Raw genomic sequence first — 11,542 nt, 5'->3', positions numbered from 1 at the left:
TAGCTGCATCAGCCGCTATTTTCTAACAATAAGCGATTTAGCCCCATATATAAAGTGCGTATTAATACATAAAGTGCAACCTGTGAAAAGTGCAAACAGCATCAGAGCCTAAACTCTTACAATGCTACACATGTAACATCACCATACAATATGTACAAAGTGACTCAATGATGTCTTCTTCTTTACTCGGTCCTATAACTTTGTCCGTACAAATATTAGGATGGGACCTCTTCTTTGTAGATAGTTAGTCGCTTATAAATGACTGCATGTACTGCATTCCAGTCAATCAAATTATGCCTGGGCGGCAATGCGGACCGGTCTGAGCCAAGTCTGTCAATTCAATGTCCAAAAATAAACGAGTTGCGCTATTGTAACCGTTTTCGATAAATTCTTCTTCAGATTATAATTGATTCTCCAGTTTAAATCGAGATCTGTGCAATATTTATATAAATACATTATTAATAAATTATTTTAAAACCTTTTTGTACTTTTTATACATTGTTAATACACAAGATCACAATAAAGTTTTTTATAAATAATTTTAAATAGTTTTTTAAAAAACATTTTTAAATTTCTCACTTACAATCGTTCAAGGTGACTTATTCACATCCATTCAGCTTCCCTTCTAATAGGGCTTACTTCAAACCTCATTATTAAATGCTTTCTGCACTTCCACTTCTCAGCTGATTCTAATTCACTGTCTCTTAAAGGGATATGTCTCATTTTACGGTTCACCGATAACATGTAAAGTCAATCTCTCTATTAAGGCCCTTGGCTGTGTGTGATTTCAGTCTATATATCCACTTGGATTCCCACTGTAAAAGATGTTTCCTTATGTCAATATTTTCATATCTGGGGACATCGCAATGGTATAATACAAGAAAAGTAAAGTCCGTTTCTTTATGTCCTACTTCTAGGAAATGTTGCACTAAAGGTTCTTGCATTTTGGCTAATCTTATGTTTGATTTGTGCTCCGTTATTCTGATTTTGAGGTTTCTCATCGTCATTCCGATATAATATAGACCACATTTACATTGTATAAGGTACACACAATTGGTGGTTTGGCAGTTGGAGAAATGCTTCAGGTGCCACTTATAGTTGGTGTTCCGATCTTCAAATATTTTTGTATTCTGAGATAAATTGCAAACTGCACAGTGGCCACATCTGTGGTGTCCTACAGTGGGTGGGGAATACCTTTTAGGTGCCCTAAAGTCTGATCTAATTATTTTCTGTCTTAAGCTTTGTGTCTTTCTAAATCCAATTCTGGGCATATTTCCACATCCTGGGATATCCGATACCAAATGCCAGTGTTTAAGTATGACATTTTTGATGTCTTGTGCTAAGGGGATGAAATTCATTGCCCAATTTATACCATCTGTCTTTTTTGTTTTTTGTCTGGGTTGTAGTAATTTGTCACGGGGAATCGATTGAATGCGTTCCCAAGCTGATCTTAACACGGGTATAGGATATCCTCTCTCCTGATAATCAGATAATATACTATTAGCTTCCAAAAAGAATGCAGGTTCTTTTGTGGCATTTCTCTTAGCCCTTACAAGTTGGCTAAATGGTAAGTTGTCTCTCAAGTGCCTAGGATGATATGACTGATAATGAAGGGCATGGTTGGTGTCAGTCGGCTTATGATAGGGTTTAAAGAAGATTTTCCCTGAGTTGTCTATATTTATAGTTGTATCTAGGAAGTTTATATTAGATGTATCCTTTGTTCCTGTGAACTTAATGGACGTATGTCGTCCATTAAGCCATTGAATCAGTTTCATTACTTCCGTATCAGGTCTCACTATAAATAGTAAGTAATCTATGTATCTTTTATCTAAACTGATTTTGTCATAGTATGGATTACTCTCGCTGTTCATGATATAAGTGGTCTCAAACCATTGCATGAAAATATTGGCGGCACTTGGAGCAAAATTTGTTCCCATGCTCAAGCCTTTGATTTGTAAGTAGTAAGCATCATTAAAGCGGAAATAGTTCTTTTCTAGTATTATTTCGACCAGGTTGATGAGGAAGTGAGGTGGGGGAATTTGATTCACACGTTTCATCAAAAGTTGTAGAATAATATCACGAATCTCCTCATGTGGGATGTTAGTGTAGGGGGATTCAACATCCATGGTTATCAGCATGGATCCTTTCTCAAATTGCATACCTTCTACTTTGGTAATAAGATCTCCAGTGTCCCTTATATATGATGCCATCCTCTTCACTATAGGCTGTAAAAAGGCATCTATATAGTTGGACAGAGGCTCTAAAACAGAGTCCGTGGCTGAAACTATGGGACGTCCTGGTGGGGGCCGGATCCCCTTATGAATTTTAGGTAAGATGTAGAAGACAGGTGTTCTTGGATATGTTTTCATTAAATACAATCTTGTCTTGTTATCAATCCACCCCATTTCTGTAGCCTCCTGAATGACAATTTTAATAATGGTTTTAATGTGTTCTGTAGGATCTTCCTTAAGTGGTTTATAATATGTTTCATTCTGCAACTGCTTCTCTACTTCTTTTAGGTAATCCTCACGATTTAGAATGACTGTAGCTCCTCCCTTATCCGCCTGCTTAATGATAATGTCTGGATCAGCAGCCAAATTGTCCAAGATTTGTATCTCCCTTATATTGAAATTAAAGAATATATTCCTATGCTGACTTGTTTTTTCTAATTTTTCAATATCTCGCATTATTACCTTTTCAAAAGTAGAGATGGTATGTTCGGTAATATTTGGCACAAAATTTGATTTGGGTTTAAATTTACTCCATTCAGATGTTTCACTAGTTGATCCTTCCCCCAAAAACGCCTTAAGCTTAATTTGTCTTATCAGTTTAAATATGTCTATGCGTGTCTGGTAATCATCATATTTGGGGGTGAAGACATATCCTAGCCCCAAATTCAGTATGCGTTCTTCCTCTGGGCAAAGGTTTCTCCTAGACAAATTTATCACTAACTGTTTGTTTTCCCTTTCCACGACCCTTGAAAAAAAGGCGTCTGTTGTCTGTTATGTGCTTCCCTCCGTCTTTCTCTATCTCTCTGGGGGAGTTCTTTCCTGGCTGTCTCTCGTCCTCTTTCTTCATATCTCTTCCTGCTTTCCTCCCTATCAGTGTATTCATTCTCTGACGATCCGTATCCATCTTTCCATGATACTCTCTTACACACTCGGGTATTATTTTTGTACTGCCACTTATATATACGGTTTGTCTTGTAATCACGTCTATCCCTGAAGAACTTACGGTTTTTAAATTCCAATAGTTTCTCTTTAAAGCTGCTGAGTTCCTTATCTAATATCTCCGCTTGTGTTCTGAATGTGGCTGGTGGACATTTTTCCCTTAAGAACGTCCCAGTTTTCTCTACTTCTTTTTAAAGTATCTCTCCCTCCTCCACTGCTGTTTCTATAATTAGGAGCATCAAATCCATTGAACATTTGTTCAAAATATTAGCCCATTTCACTTTAAATTTGTCGGATTCTAAAAATAGGGTAGGTCCCTTTTGCATTCTCAGTCCCCTCGGAATTCTGTTGGCTCTAAAGTATTCCGTGAGAGAGGTTGCATGTTGCGTTGTTTTTATAAGTTTTTTATGTAAGTTACCAAGCACTGTCCAATCTGGATCAGCCTCATTGAACCCTGCTGGTATTTCCATATTTACTTTACCAAGGATCCATGTCCTATCTTCCTCACTATATGAGAAACTGTCCTGCCACGCGGCCATCATATACAAAGTATAAATTTCTCAATGAATGCAATGTTCACGACTACACAAACAACTAGCGCGCTGCATCAACCGCTATTTTATCAATTGCATTTAGCCCACATATAAAGTGCAATACATAAAGTTCAACCAGTGAAAAGTGCAAACAGCATCAGAGCCTAAATTCTTACAATGCTACACATGTAACAGACCACGTGTATCATGAACAGTGAGAGTAATCCATACTATGACAAAATCAGTCTATATAAAAGATACATAGACGACTTACTATTTATAGTAAGTTAATTTAGAACTCCACAGGATTGGCTGTGAGAGCTGCACAGCATTATAAAGCCTGAGGACAGGGAGTTCTGAAAAAAAGAAAGAAAAAGTTTTCTGTTGGGACAGCAAGAGTGCATGGTAGCTCTGAGGTAGCTCTGCTCTGGAAGCAGAGGGCCAGTTCAGAATCGGTTGTGCTTCTCTGAATTAAGTTTCAGGAAGGGCAGAGTTCAGTAAAGGAATCTGTACCAGAGTTCCTGAAGTTAAACATAACACAGTAACACTGATTAATCACACTGGTGGCTTGATTATTTTCTTCTCTGAGGAGAACCTCACTAAGGTTCCTTTTGCACATGCAGAAAAATGCACTTTCTATCCACGTTCAATGCACATTGCAGCTGGATTTTACTGAGCGGAATAGCAAATCCACTTGCAAACAGTTGTGAAAGTGAATTGAAAGTGCATTATTCTGCATGTGCAGAAGTGGCCAGAGTGAAGCTTCTAAGAGAAGGAGAGTTACATAGAGAGGATTGGAGCTTCCTCGAGGAGAATGGCCATGCTTTAATAAGCACCATGTGTGAGAGAAACTCTAAGGGAACGTTTGTCTTAGAATTAATGTCCAAAGAACTGTGTGTGTGTGTGTGTGTGTGTGTGTGTACATACACAGACATATAACATACACACATTCCTTAATCCTTTGCTATTTTGTTTTTTAAACTTGTTCCTGTACGTTGTACTTATCTATATCTATATCTATATGTACACACACACATATACACGCACACACTCCCTAATACTTTGCTAGTTTTTTTAAAAAAAAACTTGTTTCTGTAAATAAAATATTTCGATTTCTGGTTTCAACTTTACAAGTCTCTGGTGCCATTCCTTTCTTTACTGTGTGACAGAAAGACAACAGATTATTTTATTTCAAAGATACTGCCATGCCTAACAGACAAATATCCTGGCAGCTAAAAACTATTTAGACAGCTTTTGAGAAAAAAATGTGTGGGAAAACTGAAAGAGAAATATGAAGCCTTAAACATCCTTTCCACATTACTAAAATTTTTGTTTTGACAATAAAAAGTTTTTCAGTCAAAGCTGTACTGTCAAGACATTTTGGAGGGAATTTTTTCTCTCAGACCACAGGCAGTTGGCAGATGCTTGTGTGTGTGTGAGGCACATCCATTTCTCTCACACTGAGGAGACTAGGGGGTGCCTCATTATTCCAAGCATCAAGACCAAGAACTTTTCCCAGTGTGGTTTCACATCACTGATTGCTTGTGTGTAAAAATTAGCAGGGCTGGAGATGTCCCAGTCTGTTGATCAATGAGAAGAAATAGGGACAATAGGAGACAGTGCATGGGCAAATTGGGTAGTTGAAGGGATCAACTAGTGTTAATATTTTTACATCAAGATATTGATATGAAATTTTTTTAAAAGATCTAAAGATATACAGGAGGGGGGACATCACAGGCAATAAATAATATCAATCAGGACAAGAATGGGAAGGAGTGGGCAACAGGGAAAATGCTAAGGGAAAAGACATGCAAGCAGTGTGAGGGAGTGAAAAGGGTGAACTAGGCAGGCTGTCTGTGGGTGGAAGGTAGAGGTCCAGGGCAAAGCTGTGCTCACTGGCAAATCTGTTCCACTATGGCAGTGAAGAACACTAAGATTGTGCTACAAGTGGTCTCGCTTGCCACAGAGAGAATGGAAAGTGAAAATGGGGCTTGAGGAAATACATCCATGCAAGAAATCATGCTGATATGGACATGTGCTCCATTCGACAGCAGGTACCATGATGTTTTTCCTCCAAGTCTATTTCATGCAGTTACCTGGATTTGTCTTCTCTTTGTCCAGTGGAGGAAAAGCAAGAATAGGGCAACTTATGCTGTCTCATCAGATGCTTGGGCATGTGCTCTCTCATCAGATGTTAGCCTGTTTGCATAAATGGGGCACATATCCAGTCTTTTACAATGTGTAGAGATTCCTTAGCTCAAGTAGTAGGGTGAACTGGGCCCACACAATTTCAGATATTGTAAAGTTTTCTGAAGTCTTTCAACACATGCACAGACTTCCCAGGAGAATGGAATGATTGACTTAAGTGCAGATCGTTTTATTATGTAGTGCAAATATGCCCTTTGGTTAGATGATAGAGTGGTTTCTCATTGGTTGCCTGATTTACAGACTGCGCACAAGTAGATTTCTATTGAGGCTGGTTTGATAGGTTTTCCTCTTTTTCTTTATATGATTCTGTAGTTTAAACAGCTACGGCAGCAGGAGAAATCCAGCAGGTGCACTATTTCCATGCTGGGAAAAAGCTCCCCCACCCCTAAGTTCAGGTGGCTTCCTCTGAAGAGAGGGAGATGACCTTTTTCATTTGTAAAAAGATCACTGTAGCAAGTGTAATATCCCTCTGCAATACAATTGGGGCAAATATGTTATTTCACTGTCGACAATTTCAGACCTCCAATGTGAGTTTGGCCTCCAAAGGTAAACAACACAACTCACTTTTGTGGGTTAGAAAATAGGGTTTTGAATTATCATCCCCAGAGTATCTAACTTCCCCTTGATTTGTGTAGTGCCTTATGAATGTTTCGTTTCAGAAATTTATATTAAGTCTTCTCTTTTTTTGCTGATATCCCACACAGTAATAACTCTGGTTTGCTGGTTGTTCCTTATATCACATATCGTCAAATTATAAACCCTTTTTCCATTTGAAAGGAACAATATAAATGGGTCCTTTTAATAGTTCTCCTTTAAAAGAAGGAGTCATGAAGGTATTTATCAGGTTTTGCTGCCTAATCAGCAAGCAGTTGCAAGGAAATAAATAAATGAGCTTTCCCCCTTATTAAGAAACTATATCAGATTCATAAACTGTGATTTTAATTGGGACTGAAATACATTCATGTTTAATATTCCTTAGATGTTTAATAGTCCTTGCAGTGGTAGCTGCATGTATCATTCAGTGACTTCTCACGGAACATTGCAAAAGATTATGAAGCCATTTTGATGGAAACAATACAGTGTAAGCATCATTGTTAGCATCATAGGAAATTTTCTTTTATAACAGTCAATAAAATTCAAGCCTTGGTGTAATCAGCACTTCATCATTGCTAGCTCTGGAAGAACATGAAACTTTGGTACACTCTGAAAACATAATGCCATTAGAAGAAAACAAAACAAATAAATATTTCTTAATTAAAGGAACAATTCTGATTTATGAGGCATTTGCTTCTCTTCTTTAACTCAAATGATCCCTTGGTGCATTTTTTCTTTTGGCAATGGACTGCATCTCTGAAGAAAAAGCATTTTTTTCTAAGAGTTTTTCTATTGTAGAATTAGATGTGAGTCAAAATTCTCATGGGTCCACATGACAGTTTTTAGATAATTGGTTTAAATTAAGGATTTCATTGAGGATGTGATATGGAGGTACTGATCTTTATTGTGCTTTTCTCTGTGAAGTCATGCATTAAGAAAGATCTGTACCCTATAGATATAGGTCACTAGAAGAGGAAATTCTTCAGATATAAGGAATATAGTTTGTTTCGGTCCTTAACACAGCCAAAATAGTACTGAAGAAGAAAGCTAGAAGACTAATTACACCATTAAATTTTTTTATAACAATTTGCTGCATTGTCTCGGTCCCATAATGGAGACATGACGACTTTCAATGCAGACCCAGGTAATTCATACCCAAGATAGTTCACTTATCTGTGGACAAGATTTCAGAAGCAGTTAGCTCATTTACTAATTTCACTTTTTTGTTGACTACATTGAAATAATATTGGTAGCAGATCAGTAGAAAAATTAATCTATATATCACATTTTTATATCATCCATCATTAAAGATCTAGCCAGACTTGAAATACATGACTCTCCATTTTGGCTCAATTTCTGGCCAACATATTCACCTACATTGACAGAACGGGACGAATCCCCAAAGGAATTGGGGAATGGCAATTACTGTTCCCCTACATTAAAAAGGTGATAAAAAAGATCCCCAAAACAAGAAGAAGAAGAAGAAGAAGAAGAAGAAGAAGGAGGAGGAGGAGGAGGAGGAGGAGGAGGAGGAGGAGGAGGACAAGAAGAAGAAGAAGAAGGAGGAGGAGGAGGAGTACGAAAATTCTTCTGTTCAAAGGGGGCTTTCTATGTTCCTGAAGCGCTAAAATAGTATCAGGCTAAAATCATTCCACAACTTATGTATAGAGTATACTCAAATCAGTACATGACAAATATAAAGATCTTGGAGAGAACTCAAACAAAATTCTTAAAGGCTATCCTGCAAGTACCTCCGGGAGTGGCCAATGCCCTTCGGGGGAGGGCGGTATAAAAGTGGAATAAAAAATAAATAAAAAATAAAGAAGCCGGATTAATGAGGATAGAAGATAGAATCTTCCTGCAAACAGCCTACTTATGGTTGAAGGCACATAGTAATCAAAAAGGATTATGGCCACTTATTGTCAGTGACTCCTTTCAACACAAATGGCTCCAGGAAGTCAATGAGAAGGCAACAAGGATGGGTTTATCACTTCTTGATTTAAAATCTCAACCCAAATTTACAGCAAAAAGCACTCTCAAGCAAAGGGTACAAGATATTGGCAGACAACAAGATTTGCTTAAGTATCCAGATTTTACTCTAGAAGCATCTCGCAGATACATACAGTCACCAGCCCCATATGTATCTAACATTGAAATATATACATTCAGAAGGGCGTTTACCCTGGTGAGATGTGCCTCGCTTCCATCTGCAATCTTAGAAGGGAGATATAAGAAGATACCTAAAGAAAGGAGGATCTGTTCCTGCTATCTAGAAGAAATGGACACTACAGGCCAAATCCTCCTTCATTGCCCTCACTTCAGAGAAATAAGAGCCAAGATACTAGACCCAATATTAAATAACTTCAGGGGCTATCGGAAAATGTATGCATAAGGAAGACAAAAATCCAAATTGGTCCAGACTGGTTGCCAAATTTTGTACATTTGTTATAAAGAAACGCAGATTAGTGAGCAGGCAACTGATATTGCATTAGAGATACATATATATGAATGTATGGCTCACAATTATTATCAATTATTATCAATATATATTCTAGTGAGGGAAGAATTCCTGGGTATCAGTTAGTCTGGTGTATGGAGTTTTGCTTTGTTTTTCCTGCAAAGGGAGTGATTTATGTTTATTTTAAGATTTCTAACTGTGAGGGCTGAGTGAGAGTACTGTGTTAGACTCTGAGTGGGACATCCATTAGCCAGTTCCATCAGAAATATAACTGTACTATCAGTAGAAGGCCCCTTCCACACATGTAGAATAATGTACTTTCAATGCACTTTCACAAATGTTTGCAAGTGGATTTTGCTATTTGTCACAGTAAAATCTACCTGCAAAGTGCATTGAAAGTGGATTGAAAGTGCATTATTCTGCATGTGCAGAAGGGGCCTAAGTAATAACTGATTAAAATCTAAGCTGAGAACTGAAATGTATTAAGCTGGGACCTGAAAACCAAATACTGAATCTCTGTGCCAAAGTGTTTGTATATATATATATGGTTTCCCTATTTATATATAGTTTCCCTATATATATATTACTTCTGCCATATCCATTCCTTTTTTCCACGTTATTTATCTTCCTTTCCCACTTCCTCTCTGGTAATAAACCTGTTATTCTGTTTCAGTTTGAAACCTGTCTCAGAATTATCATTTTGTGTGCCTTCACCTTCTGAGATAGTTATAGGACTGGGGGAAAGTGCTTCTGTTCACAAATGCTACCATTTTTTTGAAGCTCCTTCAGTTCCTGAAAAGAAAAGGAGGAAAAATCTGACACAACAAGTCAGTGAGTGGTTTCCCTACGTGAAGATGAACCTGTAAGGGTCCATCTTAATTTCTCCACTGATACACTGAAAGGTTAATGAGGTGATTTATCAAGTTTTGGTTCAAATGTTAGGCATGAGGTTCAAATGTGCATGAGGTTCAAATGTGCAATAATGGATATGAGGTTCAAATGTGAAATAATAGATATACAAACAATTTATGATTTTAGAGAACATTATTGTTTTTCAGATTTCAGGTATGCAATACAGAGAACATCAATATAATCTAGTTTCGTTAGAAATTGTTTGAGATTAAAAAGGACTATAAACAACATATGAAAATTATTTTTAAAAGATTCAAGAATATCACAGTACATGAACATTTTGCTTCTTTAAACATCTCTGGAGTTCAAAAGTATCCAGTTGTAGCATAAATCATATCAATATAACTTAAGATTTTTTACAGTTATTTAAAGAAATATATCTGTTTTTTGGCTTTTTCTTTAAAAGTGCAGCATATGCTTATGGCTCATTTTTTAAAATATGCCTGACTGGCTGAAAACTGCAAAATAGAGTTTGCCTTTCTCCCTCTCTCCTTTTAAATTACCCACCAAGCTCCTTTGTTTCTTATAAATATTAATAACTGAAATTAATCCAACACTTACACATTATATTAAAAACCTATTCCATGCTCTCCAACTTCCCCACTCAAAAAATGCCTAAAAGGCTCCGGCAGCAGATCTCTGTGTAGAAAGGGAGCTAGGTAGGGAAGGGGGAGAGAGTAAGAGAAAGAGAGAGAGTTGGTACAGTGTAACAGGTTCTGTGGTAATATCTTTTAATAGCAATATGGGATGGGAGCTTATTGCTTGGTGTACATTCTTGATTTTTCTACATGGATGGTCATATGGGTAGCGTGGGAAGTGATGAATACTCTGATTCATTATACTTGTTCTCAGAACTGAAAAAGTAACAGTAATAAATCTGTATGATTGCTGCATATTCCCCTATGCCTTTCCTGGCTACCATAGAAAAGATATTCAAAACATGTAACTGAAGAGGTGCCTTTGACTTTAACAGCTTATCAAAACATCCACTCTGTGGATGGTCTCAGGGGAGTTGGGCAATGTTAGAACAGGAAACAGAAAATTTCATAATTAACAGGAAACAGAAACAGAAAATTTCATAATTAAGAAAGATTTGTTAGCCATACTGGGGAAATAAATCAGTGCCACACATACAGAGTTGCATTCTGTGATGTTTACTGCAACAAGATTATAAGAAGCATTATCTGTCAACCTTCGATCAGCAGAGAGACTTTCAGGAAATAAGAACTCACATGCAGAGAGAAAGGAAAGCCAGAGAAGCATTCAGTACATTCTGAACAGTAGTAAGCATAAATACCCCTAGAGTTGTAATGTACTAAGCACACCTTATATAGAGTATGTACATGTTCATATGCTGTCACCTCACCAATGAAATTCACATACGAACTATAAGATGCCAGATCATGTTGAGAATAAGAATCTTATCCCACTACTTTTCCAGATGCCATTGTAATGGCATATGACACCACAGACCCAGTGAGAGAAACACTCCTTTTTAAAACAGATGCATAGAAATGAAATTCTCTTTGCCTGCACCAAAGTAACACATTAACCAATGAATAGGGCTCTGTTGAGAAGATTGTTCCCTTCAGTACCCCATCTCTGTAGATTATCTGCTATTTGACTGAGGGGATCAGAAGCTGATTAATTCCAGGTGTCAAGTAAAA

At 37.3% G+C, this 11,542-nt stretch overlaps 1 long non-coding RNA gene across 1 annotated transcript; it reads left to right on the top strand.

Annotated features, from left to right (window-relative positions):
• Positions 1 to 323: 323 nt before the first annotated feature.
• LOC125427004 lies at positions 324 to 2,649 on the top strand. Its single transcript, XR_007243620.1, has 2 exons — positions 324 to 1,954; positions 2,520 to 2,649. It is a non-coding gene; the product is annotated as an uncharacterized LOC125427004 (long non-coding RNA).
• The last annotated feature ends 8,893 nt before the right edge of the window (positions 2,650 to 11,542 follow it).

Source organism: Sphaerodactylus townsendi, linkage group LG02 (assembly GCF_021028975.2).
Source record: "Sphaerodactylus townsendi isolate TG3544 linkage group LG02, MPM_Stown_v2.3, whole genome shotgun sequence".
Taxonomy (NCBI): domain Eukaryota; kingdom Metazoa; phylum Chordata; class Lepidosauria; order Squamata; family Sphaerodactylidae; genus Sphaerodactylus; species Sphaerodactylus townsendi.
Note: the sequence above shows the minus strand (reverse complement) of the source record. Positions and strands in the feature narration are given on the sequence as shown.